At 42.2% G+C, this 21,634-nt stretch overlaps 1 pseudogene; it reads right to left on the bottom strand.

Moving 5' to 3' along the window:
• Positions 1 to 20,195: 20,195 nt before the first annotated feature.
• Positions 20,196 to 21,294, bottom strand: LOC144581259 (homeobox protein NANOG-like; annotated as a pseudogene).
• Positions 21,295 to 21,634: the final 340 nt, after the last annotated feature.

The following is a 21,634-nucleotide window of genomic DNA, read 5'->3' as shown; positions in this document are numbered from 1 at the left end:
CAATTTTGTATGGCCCCGTTGGAAACCTTTATAGTGTGAATTTACCTGGTCTCACAGATAGGCTCTCTGGTCCCACCATCCTTTCCTTCTACCTTGTCGATTCAGAAGGTCTAGACCAGCCCAGACCATTGTCCCTTCCCATCTTTGGCAGCTACTACTATTAAGTGCACATCTTATCTAATATTACCCTTGCTCCACTCTTGCTGTACCTCCCAGGTCTTGGAATTTTATTCATATCAGATCTCAGCCTCCCAGCACCAGCACCTGTATATTCTATTAGTGCTATAATGGCTACCATACAAAGTGTGGCTTAAACGAGCCAGGGTACCCATTTGCCAGTAGAACAAAATTTTGGCATCTTATGTAATGATGCCTCTTATATTCCAGCAAGTAAATTCCGTAATTGTCACCTACCCATTTTAAATGCTAATAAAAGAAATGAGTGCATCTCTCGTAACTATCACAGAAGTGGGAGTTGTAAGGGGAAAAAAAGGCCAGATGCATTTTGCTTTGTTTCTTAGTTACCACTAACATCTTTGCTCTATATGTGTGTCTCAGTGATGTTCCCTTCTTGCTGCTAAGCCTGGTCTATTGTTGGCATAGCACATGTGGGCTGCACGGGTAATTTGTGTCCTAGGAGGTTTCAGTTTACAAAAATAGGCAAAGCTTGACTTTTTACAGTCACTTCATCTGTAATTAAAATTGCATATTTCTTAAGTTAGGAAAGAATAAGTTTATGGTAAGGGGGATAACAGTCTTTTCAAAGAGACTGAATTTATATTCTTGAACCATTGCCACATGTAATAAAAGGCCTACAATTACTCAAAAGTCAATCAGAACATTGGATATAATCAAACAGTGCAAATTGGATAAATTAAGCTTGAGGTTCTTTTCTATTGAAGGACATATTGACTTTTTTGTTTTACTTTTTGTTTGATCCTGGGGAAGTGGAGTGAATGGAAGCATTTTGGCATACATTTCTTTTTTTAAAAAATGTACTTTGGAATATGCACATCTTCCTCTGTTGTGTGGAGAATCTGTTTTGTTTTTCAATATTTGCTCCATCGTGAATTTATTTTTGGTGTAATGGCGTCCCAACACCATTTGTTGACTCATTCATCTTTTCTCCACTGATTAGAAACTCCACATTTTCCTACTATAAAAACAAATAATGTTCTGTGAATTTTACATTTCAGGACTAAAACAACTATATTTACATGTGTTAAGATATTTCCTTATTAAATTTAAACATGTGAGCTACACAAGTTTTAATATCCTGTCTTGGCATTTCTTCACTTTTAAAGATGTGTTAAGAAACAAACAGGAAACTGGCCAAGACTTCTCTTAACTGTTGAGAAGCTCCTCAAAATGTGGCCTGCTACCTCACAGCTCTACCTCTAGCAAGATTCCCCTAAGTCTTGGCCCTAGAGACCTTTAAACAAAGACCAAGACATTCAAGCACAAGGGCAGTGCTGCAATAATCTCAGAGCCGATGATGGCAAACCACTCAGGTTCTGGCTCAGCACAGGTGAGGGCTGCAGCGACATGGAGGAGACGGGGTGCCAACCAGAGTCTAACCTACTCGCTGCTGTGTCCACGGCTAAGAGTCCTCAGAAGTCACTGACAGCAGAATGGAGAGGAGAAGGTGCTGATGAGCAAAAGATAGCCCCAGACTGACTGGAACAGGCCACGTCAGTGTCCCTCTGTATGCTTACCACCTTAGAGAAGGGACTCGCGTGTGTTGTGTGGTGTGTGTGTGTGTGTGTGTGTGTGTGTGTGTGTAGCAGAGGAGGGGGCTGGCTGGGGAGGCCTCGCAATCATAGTGGAAGACCAAAGAGAAGCAAAGTCACATCTTGCATGGCAGCAGGCAGGAAAGAGAGAGCATGTACAGGGGAACTCCTGTTTCTAAAACCATCAGATCTCATGAGATGTATTCACTCTAATGAGAATAACATGGGAAAGACCCACCCTCATGATTCAGTTACCTCCCATCAGGTCCCTCCCATGATGCATGGCAATAATGGGAGCTACAATTTGAGGTTTGGGTAGGGACACAGCCAAACCATATCAGTTGCTTATGATTTGGAGCAAATTTTTTTATTTTGGTTTTGGTTTTTGCTGTTTGTCCCATAAAGTGGCTTCTGAACCTGAATGTCCTTCTTGTTGCCCTGAGTTGTTTTGACTGGATAACAAGAGGCTTTCCCCAGGGGATGTTCGGAAAAGGAGCTCAGAATAGTTCAACTGTATCTAGTCCTCCTGGCTACTAAGAGACAGACATAGGAATCAAAAGCTTGCTTCTGTTTTCAGTTGTTTGGTGGCTTTCTTTTTCTCTTTTAACTCAGAAACAAGTTTACTGCAGGAATTGGATGCACATAAAAATATATTCAAGTTAATGGGACTTGGAATTGCCTACAGAAAAGGTAGACTATTTAATGTTAGAAAGCAAAAAAAGAAGATTATTGTTTTTTTATAATGAATGTTGAGCTCCCTATGGGGGAGGCTAGTTAAAGGGGTAGTATGAACCCCACCCCAAGGGAAGTGACAGTCTAAGACTAGTAGGACAGGGGCAGGAAGCAGAAATGTCACTTTTCACAATACAATAACTACTGAGAACATTAGAAAGTACCCATATGAAGGCCCTCGTTTTTGTCAATGAAGAAACAGAAACCATTTCCAAACAGTTAAGGAGAGTGGTGAGGCTTCATGTTGAGTGCTTTGTGCAAAGCACTCATTTACTCTTCACCATGGCTACATGGGGTAGACAATGTAGTTACGGCCATTTTCAAAACGTTTCATTCACTAAGTTCTCAATAAATAACTGATGAAGAAATGAATGAACAACTCCAACATATTTATTCTTTTTTTTTTTTTTTTTTTTTGAGACAGAGTTTTGCTCTGTCATCCAGGCTGGAGTGCAGAGGCACAACCTCAGTTCACTGTAACCTCTGCCTCTCAGGTTCAAGCAATTCCCCTGCCTCAGCCTCCTGAATAGCTGACATTACAGGCACCCACCACCATACCTGGCTAATTTTTGTATTTCTAGTAGAGACAGAGTTTCGCCATATTGGCCAGGCTTGTCTCAAACTTCGGACCTTGTGATCCGCCCACCTTGGTCTCCCAAAGTGCTAAAATTATAGACTTGAGCCACCACACTCAGCCTAATGCATTTATTCTTTTATGTGGGGGTGTTCTTTCTTCAGGCATCCTCTTGATAAGTTCCCCTACCAAGCCTATTCTTCTTCCAAGATTCCCTGTCTCTGTGAACTGCCCACCTGGCATCCATTTGCACAAGCCAGAAACCTGTCTCTTTCATATCTCCCTCTCTGACACACACTTACAGAATTCATCATCCAGTCCTGATGGCTTTGCTGCCTAGAATTCTCCTGAATCCATCCATAGATCTCTGTTTCCACCACCTCTACCCTCATCCAAATTGCCATCATCTCTCACCTGATGACCATGGCCACCTCCTGACTGGGTCTACATATCAACTCTGAGTTCCCTTCAACCTGCTTCCCAAACTGTAGCAAGAGTAGCCTTTTCAAAAGACAAATCCCCTTTTTCTTTTTTTTCTTTCCCTTTCCTTCCTGAACAATTCAGACCCAAAGCTACTATGTGGGACAAAGCAAGGCAGGCATTCCAGGCTGAGATGTAAGAAGTTGCCTTAAAAGAGACCTCCAGGATACTACACACCCTAATGTAGGTACGTGGGACCCAAACCAACCCTACTCTGGGATAGGGGGTTAAATGTCAGGGATTCCAGCAGTAATGGTATCTGATAACAAGGCTCAAGTGGGAGAAGAGACCACGGAACACAGAAACAATGCAAATCTCAGCCTTTTGACTCCGATGTACATGGAGACCCCATCTTGTTTTTTCACTCCTTGCCCCTTCCTATTGAGCTTTTTACACAGACCCTCGCCATCACCTTTTAATTCATCAGGAAGCAGACAGAGTTTCACACTGGCAGCAGCACCTGTTCCCTGTCCAGCCCAACCACAGATATTGGAAAATTATTGAGTTAACACTTGCAGCCCACAGTTTACATTCTCAAGGCCTTAGTCTTAAGTGAGGGCTAGTGAATGAGGCAATAATATACTCTTATATTTTCAAAATTAAATACTGCTACTACACACCTATCAGAATGGCCAAAATCCAGAACACTGACCACCCAAATGCTAATAATAATGTGAACTGACAAAAGCTCTCATTTATTGCTCATGGGAATGCAAAATGGTACAGCTACTTTGGAAGAGAGTTTGGCAGTTTCTCATAAGACTAAACATATTCTTACCATATGGTCCAGCAGTCACGATCCTTGGTAGTCAAAGGAGCTGAAAAGTTATGTCCACACAAAAACCTGCACATGGATGCTTATAGCAGCTTTATTCATAATTGCCAAAACTTAGACGTGACTAAGATGTCCTTCAGTAAGTGAACAGATAAACTCTGAAACATCCACACAATGGAATATTATTCAGTGCCAAAAAGAAATGAGCTATTGGCTGGGCATGGTGGCTCACACCTATAAACCTAGCACTTTGGGAGGCTGAGGTGGGCAGATCACGAGGTCAGGAGTTCACGACCAGCCTGGGCAATATGGTGAAACCCCATCTCTACTGAAAATACAAAAATTAGCTGGGCGTGGTGGTGGACATCTGTAATCCCAGCTACTCAAGAAGCTGGGGCATGAGAATCACTTGAACCAGGAGGCAGAGGTTGCAGTGAGTGGAGATTGCACCACTCTACTCCAGCTTGGGCAACAGAGTGAGACTCGATCTCAAAAATAAAAAAAAAAAAAAAAGAGAAAAAGCCATATACTGTAAGTTTCCAACTATATGACACTCTGTAAAAGGCAAAACTACAGAGACAAAAAGATCAATGGTTACCAAAGATCCCAGAAGAGGGATGACTAGGTGGAACAAAGAGATTTTTAGGGCAGTGAAGCTCTTCTGTATGGTACTGTAATGGCAGATATCTGTCATTATACATTTTCCAAACCCATCAAATGTACAGCACCAAGAGGAAACCTTAATCTAAACTATGGACTTTGGATGATGATGATATATCAACGTAGGTTCATCAGCTGTAACAAATGCACACTCTGGTGGGGGATGTTGATAATGGGGGAGGCCGTGCAAGTGTGTAGACCAGGGGGCAGATGGTAAATTTTTGCACCTTCTCTCAATTTTGCTGTGAAACTAAAATTGTTCTAAACAGTAAAGTCCATCAAAAAATAAGAAAAAAACAAAAAGGATAATCTGGAGAAATGCACAGGAAATTGATGACAGCAGTTCTGAGGAGTAGAACTGCTGGTCTGGGAGGAATGTGTGAAAGCTGTGTCAGTCAAGATTTGCCTTGCAAGCACCATGAACAACCTTAACTGATTTAAATTGAAAGGAATTTTTCCTGCCAGAATTAGGTTTAGGGGTGCCAAACAGCCAGGGACAACTCCCCAAATCTATTCTACCTTCTGCAGTTGAAGCAGGCTTTACCTCAGAAGGGAGGGAAGATCCTCCATGCAGCAAAGCAGCCAAAAGGGATTACAACGCAGCTATTCCACTCCTACGTATGCACCTGAAGCAATTGAAAGCAGGGATTCAAAGAAATATGTGTACACCAATGTGCACAGCAGCATTATTCACAATGGCTGAAGGTGGAAAAGCCCAGAGCCCACCAACAGACAAATGGATAACCAAAACGTGGTATAGCCATACAATGGAAATTCATTATTCAGCCTTATAGAGGCATGAATACGCTGATATATGCTACAACATGTCTGAACCGTGAAAACATCATTCTAAGTAAAATAAGCCAGATACTAAAAGACAACGACTATCGTTCCACCTCTATGAGGCATCTAGAGTAGTCAAATTTATAGAAACGTAAAGTAGAATAGTGGTCACAGGGACTGGGGGGAGGAGGGAGGAGTTGTTATTTAATAGGTACAGGGGTTTTGTTGGGGATGATGAAAGAGTCGTGGGTATCAATGGTGGTGACTGGCCGGGTGTGGTGGCTCACGCCTGTAATCCCAGCACTTTGAGAGGCCAAAGTAGGCAGCTCATGAGGTCAGGAGTTTGAGACCAGCCTAGCCAATATGGTGAAACCCTGCCTCTACTAAAAACACAAGAATTAGCTGGGCATGGTGGCGTGCACCTGTCATCCCAGCTATTAGAGAGCCTGAGGCAGAAGAATCACTTGAACCCGGGAGGCAGAGGTTGCAGTGAGCCAGGATCACACCACTGCACTCCAGCCTGAGCAACAAAGTGAGACTCCATCTCAAAAAAAAAAAAAAAAAGTGGTGATGATTACATTAATAGAAGCTTACACCACTCAATTACACATTTAAGGATGATAATACTACATTATGTATATTTTACCACAATAATAAAGAAAAATTACCAGTGCCCCCTCTACTCACTTTCCACTATATATACCCTTTGTACACTTATATCATGGATTTGTATCACCTAATTAAAGCAGATGTTTTTAACCAAAAGGTTTAACTTTATACATTTATAGGATATTCTTTCAACTGTATAAAAAGTGGCTCTATTGTGTCTTAGAAATGAAAAATTATTGGAAAAAAAGCTCCAAAGGCTTAAAACTGTATCTGAGGTAAGTAAATTCATTGATTGCTGCTGTTCCTCCACAGAAAGAAAGTACCGCCTCCTCCTTCCTCCCTCTCCTCATGCCCTGCCCCAGCTTCCTGTCACGTACATGGAGAATTTCATAATTCTAGCAACTTCATATCCAAAAAAGGTTCCTGGCACAAGATTTATGACTCCCCGAAATTATCATGAAAATTAGATTTTAATACCTGGCATATTAATATGAGGATGTTAATATGAGAATTGCAGGACTGTCATGAAAAGATTTTCAGTCTTTTTCTTCTAGAATAGAGAACAGTGGTGAATGCGGAAGCCGTAACTAACCTGAAGATGCAGACAACCAAAATGAGTTTCCAGTAACATTAAGGCAAACTGCAAAAAACAGGTGAGTCAGCCTTTACTTCTCAGGTGACACTTCACAGTGTGACATCACAATGTTCACAAAAGGTATTAGAAATACACAAGCCAAGTTAACCCATCTAAGAACTTTTCAGAGGCTACTGTGTGCCCAGCACTGTAACTCTGTAACTTCAAGTCTCTATTCTACCAAATCTATGATGCCAAGGAGAAAAGACAAATTTTCCAGCTCTGCTAACCCATGTAGAACCCTTTGAGAGGAGGGAGTATGCTTTGTTACTGTCTGCTGTCCAACACAGAGCAGGTACTTACAAGATACGCAAAGTTCTAATATTCGATAGCACTGCAAGATGACTAAAGTAAACAATAATATACAGATTCAAATAGCAGGAAGGAGGATACTGAATGTTTCCAGCACAAAGAAATAATAAATGTTCAATTTGATGGATAAGCTAATTACCCTGATCTGATCACTATACGCTATATATTGAAACCTCACTCTGTATCCCATAAATATATGCAATTATTATATGTCAATTTTAAAAAGAAAAGAAAAAAAGATGTCTGAAGAAATGAATGAATAATGAAATGAAGTGGATGGCTGGGCACAGTGGCTCATGCCTGTAATTCCAACACTTTGGGAGGCCACAGGCCAAGGAGAGGGGCCTCAGGAGAAACAACCCTGCTCACACCTTGATCTTAAAGTTCCAGCCTCCAGAACTGGGAAGAAATAAATGTTTGTTGTTTAAAGTGCCTAATCTGTGACAGCAGCCCCAGCAGACTATATGGTAACAGACCAATTGTTACAAACGTCAAGTGTCTAGGAAGAGGACTTCCTCAGCAGGAAGCCACAGAATGCTCTCTGGTTATTTTGATGTTCAGCCAATTCATCCAAGGCTCTGCACCATGACTAATAAGTTGCAATTTAATAGAACAAACATTGACCGAATGCCAGTCACACTGAGAGGCACTGGCAAACACATCTAGTTCTCCAAGGTCATGAGGATTCAGACAGGGGAAGAAAGAACAGGTTCTTCAAAAATCTCACTTTAGCCAAATAAACAAAACCTCTCCCTCTTTTCCATGTGATCTGAGTTTCAAATAACTGATGGATTCACCCATATCAGGACTGCCCCAGTCTCTCCCAGAGGTGAGTCAATCAAGCATGACAAGGAAGGAAAGTAAAGTATAGAAATCTACATGTTTGGGCTGGCCATTCTTACAGAGGAGAAGCTGTGGCTATTCCCTGTGAGAAATTCTCCAACTCAAAAGGAGACAATGGAACAAGAACTATAAAAACTTTCCAGAGTTTGTCATCAGAACAACCTGCTTCTCTAGGGCCGTAGTCAGCAGAATGGAAAAGAACAGGTTGCACAACACTTAGAAAATATTCTTGGATATGCCCAGAAAAGTATGGAGATGGGAAAACTCAAACCTAAGTTCTGTCTTTGGATAAAAATATAACAAAACAGGGGGATAGGGAAAACAGGGAAATGGCAAAAAGGAAACAAAGGTCTGGGGATTGTTGTATTTTTATCATTAATACCCAGGGATGAACATCTTTAGAAGCCATTCCACAATCACGAATCGTTAAGACATCAACTATGTTAAAATAGAAAAGCAGAGACTAAATATTCTATCTTAACGCCTTAAGAATCAAAGTCCCACAAATCCACCCACTGGGAAGCTGAGCATTCCCAGACATCTCAGGAAGAAAACCTTCCACCAGGAGAGCCCAGAGTCCTCGTTTTTCAAGTGACAAACATTTAAACTTGATTCTAGAGCATGGTCCTAGTAGGATAGCATAGCACAAAGATTTTATTTTCCGTTTGAAATTCTCTCTTTATCCTTTTCCAGCAGAGAAAGCCAGTGGGTTTATCCTTCCAGGCCCTCTCCTCTTCTTTCTCAAAAAAAAAGCTGGCAGTCACTTCCAGGAATGGGCTCTGCACCTCCCATAAGTCACCCTTGTCCTACAGTCAGGGCCAGGACTGTGTTGAATCAGAGCAAGGCAAGACCAAACTGCAGCCCGTCAGCCAAGGGTACAGCAGGTGGGTTGAGTCTCTAAGGATAATCCTCACAGAGAAGCAGAGTCTGAGATTTGCATTAATGTGATGCTAGTGTTTGGACCTTAAAAAAAAAAAAAAAACCCAATTCTGAAAGAAACCATGAGCAGGAAGAGCTCTGGACAGAGTCCAAGATCTGGCTGTATGCTGTGTGACTTTAAGAAAGTCACATAACTTCTCTGAACTACTATGCGTCTTCGCTGGAAGAAAACAAATAGGTGAATTGCTAAGGTTCTCTCCAGATCTGAAAGTGTCATGGCTTCAGTTTCTTCAATTCATTCTGGTTAATATTCACAGAAAATAATTTTTAGCTTACATAAGACTGTGACTATTATCAACAATAAGCTGTTAAAGCATCACAGATTGAAAATACTATTTTCTGAATTTATACTTGATATTTCTAAATCTTTTTTTCTTTTACTTGTTTCTGCATTCAAAGAGTCTCCCTGTCAGGCACAGTGCCTGTAATCCCAGCACTTTGGGAGGCCAAGGTGGGTGGACCACCTGAGGTCAGGAGGTCGAAACCAGCCTGGCCGTCTCTACTGAAACATACAAAATTTAGCTGGGCACGGTGGCACTCACCTGTAATCCCAGCTACTCAGGAGGCTGAAGCAGGAGAATTGCTTGAACCTGGGAGGCAGCAGTTTCAGGGAGAGAAGATCACGCCGCTGTACTCCAGTCTTGGTGACAGAGTGAGACTCCATCTCAAGAAAAACTTTAAACAAATTTAAAAACCCATAGGAAGTATTATGAGTTGAATTATGTCCCCCAAAAAATCATATATTAATGTCTAACCAACCACCCATATGTCAGAATGCGACCTTATCTGGAAATAGGGTGATTGCAGATATAATTAGTTAAGATAAGGTCAAAGTGGAGTAGGGTGGGGCCCCTAATCCCATAGGACTAGTGTCCTTATAAAAACGGAAAATTTGGAGGCAATCATGCCCATAGGGGGAATACATGAAGGCTGGCATTGTGCTGCCACAAGCCAGGGAACCACCAAAAGCTGGACAGAGGCTTGGCACAGACCCTTTTCCACAGCCTTCTGAGAGAGCATGGCCCTGCTGACATGTTGATCTTGAACTTGGACTTTCCAGAACTGTGAGACAGGAACTTCTGTTGGTTAAGCCACTCGGTGTGTGATGCTTTGCTCTGTCAGCCTTAGCAAATTCACACAGAAGGTTAAACCTACCTCCCACTATAAAGCGAGAAAGGCAGCTCCTCACTTTCTCAGCATTCCCTGTGGTTGCGGCCAGGATGTGTGGCCTGGGCTCTGCCCATCAGACACACCTGCCACAGCTCTGAAGCAAAGAAGCAGGGATTTCCCTTCAGATGACAATGCGGCAGAACAGAAGCCACTGCATGCAGCAACAGAAGCCCCTGGAACGGCAGCTGGCATGGCCCATCCGTAGTGTGCGAGGCACCAGCAGGGCCTGTTCCTGACGGCTAGGGCAACGCGTCTCCACAGGACTCGTTCTGCAGCCTCTGAGCCTGGTCCTTCTGGAGATTCCATAAGTTACTCCATAATTCCTCATCAATTTCCTGTCTGCTTTAACAGAGAAGACTTCTCTTGCTTGCCTAAAAGTGTAATGGCTAACACTTTTAAAAATGAATTTGGGGCCAGGTGCGGTGGCTCAAGCCTGTAATCCCAGCACTTTGGGAGGCCGAGGTGGGTGGATCACGAGGTCAAGAGATCGAGACCATCCTGGTCAACATGGTGAAACCCAGCCTCTACTAAAAAAAATACAAAAAATTAGCTGGGCATGGTGGCGCGTGCCTGTAATCCCAGCTACTCAGGAGGCTGAGGCAGGAGAATTGCCTGAACCCAGGAGACGGAGGTTGCGGTGAGCTGAGATCGCGCCATTGCCCTCCAGCCTGGGTAACAAGAATGCAACTCCGTCTCAAAAAAAAAACAACAAAAAAAAGAATTTGGAACTAGAACAGTTCCTGACACCGTAGCTTCTTAGTAGTTGTCGATGTCTAATAAACCCTAAACTGACATAAGTGGTATTACATAAATCACATAACTTTCCAAAATAATTTCAATTTATTACACATATATTTTTGTGAATGCCAAAGAAACAATCGTTACTTGTTACCTCATAACAGCACCTTGGGATAGAACTTTCTAGTATCCTGACTTTCACAGATGGGGAAATCCCTGTTTGGAGACTTGCCCAAGGTCCAGAGCTAGCAGATGGCAAACACAGGGTCTGAACTGAGGCATTCTCACACAGTCAGTGTGAACAGAGCTCTCTGGAACAGTACTGAAAAATGTATTTTTTACCTGTTACTGGATAAAAGTTCAAAGTCTATGATTCTGAACCAGTTATACAACATTTGAAATTTGCCTGGATGACAATTTGTCTGGAAAAAGTTACATGTGTCTTGTCCCGAAGGAAGAGAACTAGAATAGTTCTGTTTTTCTGATGATGGTCCAAAGGAGAATGATGTCAATGGCTCTACAATTTGGGACACAAATTATTCAGGCAAGAGCAAAGTTGGGGGACTTAATTTGTCCAACAAATTGGGTTGTGTCAGCTTTACTTATAAAACCAAATTCATTTTTAAAAGTGTTAGCCATTACAAATACTGAGATACTTTTTAAAGCTTCTGTTTGGCAAATGAGAACAGTTGGGAAAATAAACATGTGCAGTGAAAAGAGTTAAAATATCTTGTTCAAAAAAGAAATTATGATAATTGTGAAAACTAAGTATCAGAACAAATGTCCATTCTCAAGTTAGGCAGAGATGTCACCCTCAGAATCAAAGCATCATTTTTGGGAAAATGTTGGAAAGAAGTTCATGGTGTAGGTGACAGTAATGAATGTTCTGTTGGAGTTTCTATAGCGAGCATGAATCAGGTCAGCTGGGACCTGCCTTTCCAGTCTCAGGTAGGATTCCTGTCTTGCAGGACTTGCTGGTGAAACCAGGTACTTACTTCCCTTCATGTGGACCCAGAATCATAGCAAGTTCTGTTGATTCATTGCCTCCCACAGGGAGCCTGGAATGCAGCCATTCCACCTCTTTCCTGGACTGTCCTAGATGTAATTTGTGGCTGCTGTGGGCTCTGGCTTTCTCACGAAGTGAAGGGGCCACCTGCCTTATCCTGTCTGACCTTTCATGCCTGAGAGTGGAGGCTGGGGTTGCTTCTGAAATTCCTACAAGGTCCCACAGACCTTCCTGCTAAGCAGCCATTTAGCTCCTAGTTACTTCCCATCATATCCTCTCCCCAATCTCTGGACTCAGAAGTACTGCATTGAGGAAGCTGGGGAACCTGACACTCACCAAGGCAAAAAGGCTTTGAGTTCAAAGTTCAAATGAGGCTCAGGGAAACTGTCTGATCAACTCTACTAAAACTAAACATGGGCTTGCCCCATGACCCAGCAATTCTACTGCAGAGCATATGCCCAAGAAACTGTGTGTGTGTCTCCTCCAGAAGACATGCGCTCATCATAGACAAAAACTAGACACTATCCAAATGTACATCCACAATACAACAGATAAACAAACTGTGGTATCTGATGTGTGCTGCATCCCGCGCTGCACAAGGGTTCAAAGACCTAAGAGGGAATGGTGGGAAATGAAGAAAAACACAAGCCAGACGTAGAAGTAAGTGGGGCCAGGCGGTCCGGGAAAGTGAAAGTATCAGTTTCTCTTGCCCTGTCCTACCTCAAAGTACTTTATTTTATGTGTTCATAAAGCACATAGCAGAGGGAGGGTGCAGTTACCCAGAACAGCATGTGGTATTCTCATACTTCAGTTAACATGCCTCAGCTAACAACTATCTTGCAGCAAAGTCAGTGAAAGCTGGTTATCTTTCTCTAGGACCGACTGCTCTTCAAGACATACACATTCCCCTATTATGATTTTGCTTCTCTTGGAGTTCACCCAAAGTTTACAACAGCCTTGCTGCTGATCCCCCCAGAGTGGGTGGGCTACTCTGGCTCTCTGCAGTGGTATATTCATATTTTATTATATAACAACAAAAAGAATAAACCTCTTTTATATTCAACAATATGCATAGACATAACATTGAGTGAAAGAAGCTAGACACCGAAAGTATCTACTGTATCATTCCATTAAGTTCCAGAACCAGAAACACAAATCTGTGGTGAAAGAGGTCAGACCAGGGGTTATCTCTGGGGAAGGCGGTGACTATTGACTGGGAGGGGACATAAAAGAACTTTCTGGATGCTGGAAATGTAACCTAGATATTTGTCCTAATGGTAATTACAGGAGTATATATATATAGGTTTTTGTTGTTGTTGTTGTTTTTCTTTCTTTTTTTTTTTTTTTTTTTTTGAGATGGAGTCTCACTCTGTCACCAGGCTGGAGTGCAACAGTGCAGTCCTGGCTCACTGCAACCTCCACCTCCCAGGTTCAAGCAATTCTGTACCTCAGCTCCCAAGTAGCTGGGATTACAGGTGCCAGCCACAGGTCTGGCTAATGTTTGTGTTTTTAGTAGAGACAAGGTTTCACCATCTTGTCCAGGATGGCTTGAACTCCTGACCTCATGATCTACCCACCTCGGCCTCCCAAAGTGCTGGGATTACAGGCATGAGCCACTGTACCTGGCCTATGCATAGGTACATTTTTTAAAGATGTGTGTTCGTTTACCTGTGTAACAAACTTGCACATTAAGTTCCTGAACCCCAAAACTTAAAATAAACGTTGAAAAAAAAGATGTATGTTTTTCTATAAGTACATTACATTCTTTATAAAAATTTTAATGCATGGTCTTTGGGAGCCCAGGACATCAGTGTTAAAATAGTGATGAGTAAGGGAGATTCCAATTAGGCTGCTCAGGTCAGAGCTATCAGCAACATAGCTCAGAATTCAGAGCTCATAACTGAAATATCTGCAAGTAAACAATAAAAACTTTTGCCATCTGTTAAGCACTTTCTAGGTGCCAGGCTAGACAAAGCATTTTACAAACATGACCTCATTTCATGCCTGTAACAACTTAGTAAGGCAAATGCTGATATTTCCATTTTACAGAATAATGACATGCCTTGCTCAAGGACATGCTGCCAGTGAGTGGCAGTCAGGATGCTAAAGAGGATCTGTCCAGGACCGAGGTATTGAATGGCATCAAGGGGTGCCAGGGAGCAAATTTTCCAGTATAAGCTCTAAGCACTATATTTCTTAGTAAGAGATTAATCAGGGCCGGGCACGGTGGCTCACACCTATAATCCCAGCACTTTGGGAGGCCGAGACGGGTGGATCACAAGGTCAAGAGAACGAGACCATCCTGGTCAACATGGTGAAACCCCATCTCTACTAAAAATACAAAAATTAACTGGACATGGTGGCACACACCTGTAGTCCCAGCTACTCGGGAGGCTGAGACAGGAGAATTGCTTGATCCCAGGAGGCGGAGGTTGTGGTGAGCTGAGATCGCGCCATTGCATTCCAGCCTAGGTATCAAGAGTGAAACTCCATCTCAAAAAAAAAAAAAAAAGAGATTAATCAGAACCTCAGAAACTGAAATTCCTCTCCTTCTTTAGGCAACCAAGCCATCAATACACTAATGTGAGTGAAATCAGAAGGGAGCAAATCAGGTCTAGGCGTAAAACAGCTTCTGACTGTCAGCCAGTAGATTTTCTCCCTTGGAAAGAAATCATATAGCCCCTCACCACAGGGATGAACAGCACCCCAGTGGGGGCCTATCGTTCTCTTCCTTGAGAGTGTAAAGCTCCAGTGCTGACTCACATATGTAGAAGGGGCCAGAACCACATCAGGGCACAAGGGCCAGAAGCTCCTGTAGCTGTGGCCTCCAGGCCACCTGCCCATTCCCTTTCCCACACTTGTGACACTTTTATTTCCCTTTTGTAAATTGCCCCCAGAGTCTTTTCAATAAATCCTGTGTTACTCATAGTTAGGGCTCTTGATTACAGTAAAAACCTAATTTGAACCAGGTTAACTGAACAGAGGCATTCACTGGAAAGATCCAGGGTGTCTCACAAACTTCAAAGCAGGTATGCAGCCAGCCTTAGGAATGGAACCACGGCTGGAGCCCTGTAGGGAACCTGCAGCCCTCTCTCTGCAACACACCATCTGTTTCTCCCTCTGTGTCTGCTCTACTCTTTCCTGTTACTAAAACCAGCCTCCTCTGTGCCTCCATCTAGGTGGTGGCACGTGGCCACCACTGCTCCTAGGATTTCTACACTCTTAGCCATGCACCCAACAAGAAGCCTATCTCCAGCTCTTATTCCCCAACCTAAAATCTCAGGGAAATGACTGATTGCCCCAAGTTGGATCAAACACCCCAGACTAGACAAACATGGCAGGAAGTCAAGGTCCTGTAGAAACATGGCAACTCCTACCACAGTCATGGGAATGGAGGGGAGAAGAAGGAACTAGTAGGAAAGGGAGGATGGACAACAATCTTACGGGCATCCACCACATGGCCTACCTTAACCAATCTTTTGACGGTGGGGAAAACATCAGCCTTGGAGAAACAGGGACTAGCTCTATCATTTATCAGTGTGTGACTGAGGGCAAGCTGCTTCCCTTTCCCTAGCCTCTGTTCTCTCATCTGCAAAGTAAGGACAGTAACACCTATCTCTTGTTGTCACTGAGATGATTATGCAAGAATCTATGTGGCATCTAGAACAGTGCCTGACACACTGAAATGCTGAATAGTCCTAACCTTATTTTGAACATCAAAACAGTCACGGGAGGACTGAGGGTGCTTTTTGTATAATGAATTGTTTTCCTGAAGTGGAGGTTTTCCTATGCTATGAAGCCTGCCAACTTATGGCATTTCACTAGGGCATCACATGCTTTCAAATATGTGGTTTCTAAAACTAAATTATCTTTAGTGTTTGTCACAAGCAAAGTAAGAGGCCAAGACTGTAACAAACTGTGGGTACCCAAACTAAATCCTCCCTAAGAAGCAGAAAACTTTGTCCTTGGGATGTTTGGATTTGTAGAATGATGAGCAGTAGGACATTTATCAGTGATAAGTTATAAATAAGAAAGGTCTGAAGAGGCTGAAAAGCTTGTCAGACTCCATGGGGAGGAGAGTTCTAGTTGTCAAAAAGACAGGTGGAAGTTTTTTTCTCTCTTTTTATAGAGCAAAGAGAACAATTTTTTATTTTAGGAAATCCTAGACTTATCTCAGACACTTCTTTCTAGGTCTGATTTAACACCTTGAAGAAGTTGGTTTCATGTCACCCATATCAAGATAGCATGTCAGAAAACAAAGACAACAGATATTGACTTTGGACAGAGCATGTTGGGATGTTGAGAGAGTGTCTTGCTAAGAGAAAGGGCCAGATTCTTGAAGTTTATCAGTTTGACATATCTTGGCTTAGGATTCCCAGGACTTCTCACTTACAACAGGACCTGTAATAACTCCCATTCCCTAAAGCTGAATGAAGAAGGCCAGAGAAATTGCTCCATCTACAGTGCTTGCTGGAAATTAGTGCATGCCTGTTTAATATTCAGAGTAGAGCAGCATTTTGTTTCTGAATATTTGTAATCAACAACCCACATATCATGAACATTTTATATGGAAAAGCTATTTCTCAGGTAGATAAAAAATTTATCTGCAACCTAAAATTTTAGACCATATCTTATAATGTGAAAGGACTCAAGATTTCTTAAAATTAATATAGTTTAAATTAAGAAAGCAAGTATTTCCTCTTTAGCATCATGAAAAATAGAGCGTGCTCATATGAGAATCAGAAATGCACCCAGCACAGGAAATCCCTTTAAAACAGTCATATAAATAATCGTTGACCCTCTTGCTTAATACTCTCAAATGATGGGGTGTGACTAATTTATGAGGTGTCCTTGTCATCATTTGCTTTCATTTTCTACACGTTGGTACTTAGTATGACTTGGAAGCAAAACAGAACAAGCCAGGCTTTTCTAACAAAATGCCCTCTAAAAGATGTGTCAGTGGCCACAGGTATCCATCTGCACTATCTCATTTATATCAAGCTGAACTTTTGCTATACTCCCGCTACTTGTTTCAATAAACTGCCTCCTTGCATATTTTAAGTTCAGCCTCAAGGTTTCTCAGTACATAGTGAACAGTAACCTGACTGGATGTGGAAACAGACTGGAACCTGCTTTTGGAACAAGTAGCTGAGTCTCAGCCAATCCCAGCAGCCAGACTTGGACCACTCACAGGCGGCCAACCACTCAAACCATGCTCAAATAAGGCAAAGGCCAGCTGTAACCTATCCAGCTGTTTCTGTACCTCACTTCCGTTTTCTGTACCTCACTTCCGTTTTCTGTACATTATTTTCCTTTATCTGTCCATATATTCTTTTGAACTCCTGGCAGTGTCTGAGTAACTCTGAGCCTATTCTGGTTGGGAGGTGGGGGTCGGCTACTCAATCCACGAATCGTTCTTTGCTCATTTAAACTCTGTTAAATTTAATTTGTTTAACGTTGTTTTTTTTTTAACACTCCCAACAAGATATTTTTTTCTAGGCCCTTTATCATCTCGAACACCTTCCTCTAATCCATGAGGATCTCTCCTAAAATGCCATATCAGGAACTGAACTGGATCCAGCCCCCGGTGTGGAGGAGCTTTCTGGTGGTGGGATGTGGTGTGAGCTTTCTTTAGAAATCACTTCACACCATTAGCTACTACTTTAAAAATAGCAGAAAAAGAACTATTTTCTCTAAGATGTTATCACATCTCAATATTACACATTATTTCCAGTTTTCTTTGAAGTTACACTTATTTAAGTGGTTCTATTATGGGCCAGCACAGATCTTAAATGGATTCCATTGTAAAGGAGTTGACTGCTGGTGCTGATCGGGAAATAGTTTGCAAGCAGACAGGTCATAAGAGGGCTTTCATAGAAGACTAAAGAAAATATCTTCCAAATTGGACATATCCTTTTAGATGGAGGGAGGATAAGAAATGATGTGAACATCAGTTTCTTACATTGGAGGAAAAATAATGAGCCATGAAAAGAGGTCACATAAAATCACATTTGTTGGGTTAATTAGGTGATACACTGTGCCAAAGACAAAATAAAATAAAAAGGAAGGAAAAGCAACATACCATTTCTGATGCTAACGTCCTGATTCAGAGGCGATGGATAGCTCAACAATCTGCTCACCCAGAAGATGTGCTTCAAAGAAAGATGCAGCTAGAAAGACAAGTTTTATAATCAGTCTTTGGATAACGTGGTTGACATAACTTGCAAAAGACTCACAGTGAGAGCATGTTCCTGGGAGCTGGTCTCATTTATACACACACACACACACACACACACACACATTTAATTCAGGCTGAGTGCCATGGCTCATGCCTGTAATCCCAGCAATTTGGGAGGCCAAGGCAGAGGATCACTTGAGGCCAGAAGTTGAAGAGCAGCTTGGACAACATAATGAGATCCCATTTCTACAAAAAATCAAAAAAAAAAAAAAAAAAAACTAGGCACAGCAGTGCTTGCCTGTACTCTCATCTACTCAGGAGGCTGAGGTGAGAGGATCACTTGAGCCCAAGAGGTCAAGGTTACAGTGAGCTATGACCATGTGAATCCGCTCCAGCTTGGGTGACACAGTGACACCCTGACTCAAAAAAAAAAAAAGTAAAACATTCTCACTCCTTCATTCTACTTCTTGAATATATTTCAGCTACAACTGGTGAAACTGTAGGTAAAAGTACAAGAACTACTCTTCAAAGAAGGGTAACTGACACAACACAACTGTGCAGCATGAAAATTAGAATGATTATTGTATTGCTTCTCCATCTTTCAGTTAAAATCAAGTGCAGAATGATTGTTGTTACATGGTCGAACAGTGTGGCCTTTCCAATGATGATAATCTAACATGCTGTGAGAATGTTCCAGAAGAGAACTGGAAGACATCACACCCACACCCCTCACAAATAAATAGTTTCTTTACCCAGAGAGTAGCTCCTGGTTAGTGTAACTTCACTTGAATCCTCTCAAGTTACTATTTGAGGAAATATTGCCTTCTCCCCTCATACATACACAACCACTTTTCATCACTCTTGGGTATCTTTGAAGTTTGAGAAAAACATTTGTACCCTGAGTGATTTCAACTATTACTAACAGAGCATGCTATTTGATGTAGATAGTAACATGAAGTTTATGCTCTATGTCCACTCTGAGAAATCCTAGGCCATCCTGGTAGTCAGCATCGTCTCTTTCTCATAATTTTCCCTGCCAAATATCACCATCCTGTCACTTTCCACTAGCTCTCAGTCACCTTCACTCTACTCTAGGACTACTATTTCTGGCTGTATGCCTGTATCACCCACAATTCATTACATAAAATGTCCTGTGTCTTGGCAAACTTTATTTATTTTTATGTTTTTTAAAGGAAAAATGGTTGTTTTATTCATTTGTACTTAAACTAGCCAAAGTAGTAGTGATGTCATAATGATGGAGCAAATACAAGACCTCTTTTCACGAATATTAGCATAACCAACAAAATAGGGGCTATAGTACAACAGAGCCAAAAAGGGCTGAGCAAATCAATGAAGTATATTACAAGTTAGCCCTTCACCCCAATAAAGTAGTAGTTGTTGTTGTTTTTAAGAGAGTCTAGCTCTGTTGCCCAGGCTGGAGTGCAGTGGCACTATGTTGGCTCACTGCAACCTCCAAGTCCTGGGTTCAAGTGACTCTCCTGCCTCAGCCTTCCGAGTACCTGGGACTACAGGTGGGTGCCACCATGCCCAACTAATTTTTTGCATTTTTAGTAGAGACAGCGTTTTACCATGTTGGCCAGACTGGTCTCAAACTCCTGAGGTGATCTACGTGCCTTGGCCTTCCAAAGTGGTAGAATTACAGGCATGAGCCACTGCACCCGGCCTCAATAGAGTTTTTTTAAAAAAATAAGTAAAGCTTCCCAACCCCAAAAAATTGGAATATACCTTCATTACACCAATTTGTACTTTTATTTCTTACTCTTGAGGTTAGATTCTAAACCCTAAAGATATCCACACTAGTATTAGCTCTTCTTACCTACAGCTAGAGACAGCTCCTATCAGTGTCCTTAGCAGCCAAGGTTATTAAAATGTTTTTTCTCCGGGAAGATCCAATGGGAAAAAAGAAACTTCTCTGATTAGGCTCCAACCATACCCCACCCTCCATCAAATTGACTGGATATGCATAATGGAAACCAGAACACGTGGTTTCCAAGCAAGAAAAATCCTATGAGGGAGGGAAGGAGGGGAGAAGGATTCAGCCAGTGCCCAGAGTAGAACTGAGTAATATCAGTTTTACTCCTCTTCACACATATTCAGGTTGCATGTTCATACATGCATGGAATAAACCCATGGTTTGTGGAGTACTCAAATACCTAGTAGTCTGCTGTATTACATTATGGCTTTCCCCAGCAGTTTCCAAGGCAGCCCCCAAGTCACTGGCAGAAGAACGTGGCTGGAACTGCATGTAGAACTGCAGAGATTCCTCTCCACAGTTATAGAAGGGACTGTTCCAGGCTTGAGTGTTCCAGGTCTGGGTGCACCAGGCCTGAGTGTTCCTGGAGTGGTTGCTCCAGGACTGGATGTTCCAGGTCTGGTTGCTCCAGGCTGAATTGCTCCAGGTCTGGTTGCTCCACACTGGAAGGTTCCCAGTTGTGTTCATCAGGCATCCCTGGTGGTAGGAAGAGTAGAGGCTGGGATAGGCGGGCGCTGAGGCCTTCTCCATCACATCATTGCTATTCTTTGGCCAGTTGTTTTTCTGCCACCTCTTAGATTTCATTCTCTGGTTCTGGAAACAGGTCTTCATCTGTTTGTAGCTAACATTCAGGATGTTGGAACGTTCTTGCATCTGCTGGATACTGAGGTATTTCTGTCTCTGAACTGTCATTGAGTACACACAGCTGGGTGGAAGTGAATACAGTTCTGGTCTTCTGTTTCTTGACCGGGACTTTGTCTTCCTTTATTGTGGCACTACTCTCTGCAGCAGTGGGTTGTTTGCCTTTGGGACTGGAGGAAGAATCAGGGCTGTCCTGAATAAGCAGATCCATGGAGGAAGGAAGAGGGGAGACAGTCTCTGTGTGAGGCATCTCAGCAGAAGACATTTGCAAGGATGGATAATTTTCTTCAGCCCCAGAAATCACAGGCATAGGTGAAGATTCTTTACAGTCAGATGCTTTGGAGCAAGGCAGGCTTTGTGGATAAGAAGGATCCATATTCATGTTATTATTGGGGAAGAAGAGGAAAAAATTTAAGAGCTGGACTGGAGAAAAAGGCTAAGGTGGCTTTAAGACTTTTTTATGGAAGATCTTAGAGAAATACAACCTCCAGAAGCAAAAGTATCAGGAAGTTGGGATGAAGTGAGTTGCCTCCACAATTACAGGAAGCAACCATTTTAGTCCAGCAGGCAAACTTTATTAAAGTTAAACAAGGATTTTTATCTAAAGCCACAAATTTTATTCTCAGCTGCACATTAGAATCACTTGGAGAGCTTTTTAAAAATGTCAATGCCAAGACCTCACCCTCAGAGATTTTAATTTAATTTACAGGAGCCCAGCACCACCGATATGTCTTAGGTTTCTTTTTGTTGTGTTTTGTTTTGGTTTTGGTTTTGGTTTTGGTTTAGAGAGACAGGGTATGGCTGTGTTGCCCAGGCTGGTCTTGAACTCCTGGGCT

The sequence above is a fragment of the Callithrix jacchus genome, chromosome 1 (assembly GCF_049354715.1).
Source record: "Callithrix jacchus isolate 240 chromosome 1, calJac240_pri, whole genome shotgun sequence".
In the NCBI taxonomy this organism is placed as follows: domain Eukaryota; kingdom Metazoa; phylum Chordata; class Mammalia; order Primates; family Cebidae; genus Callithrix; species Callithrix jacchus.
Note: the sequence above shows the minus strand (reverse complement) of the source record. Positions and strands in the feature narration are given on the sequence as shown.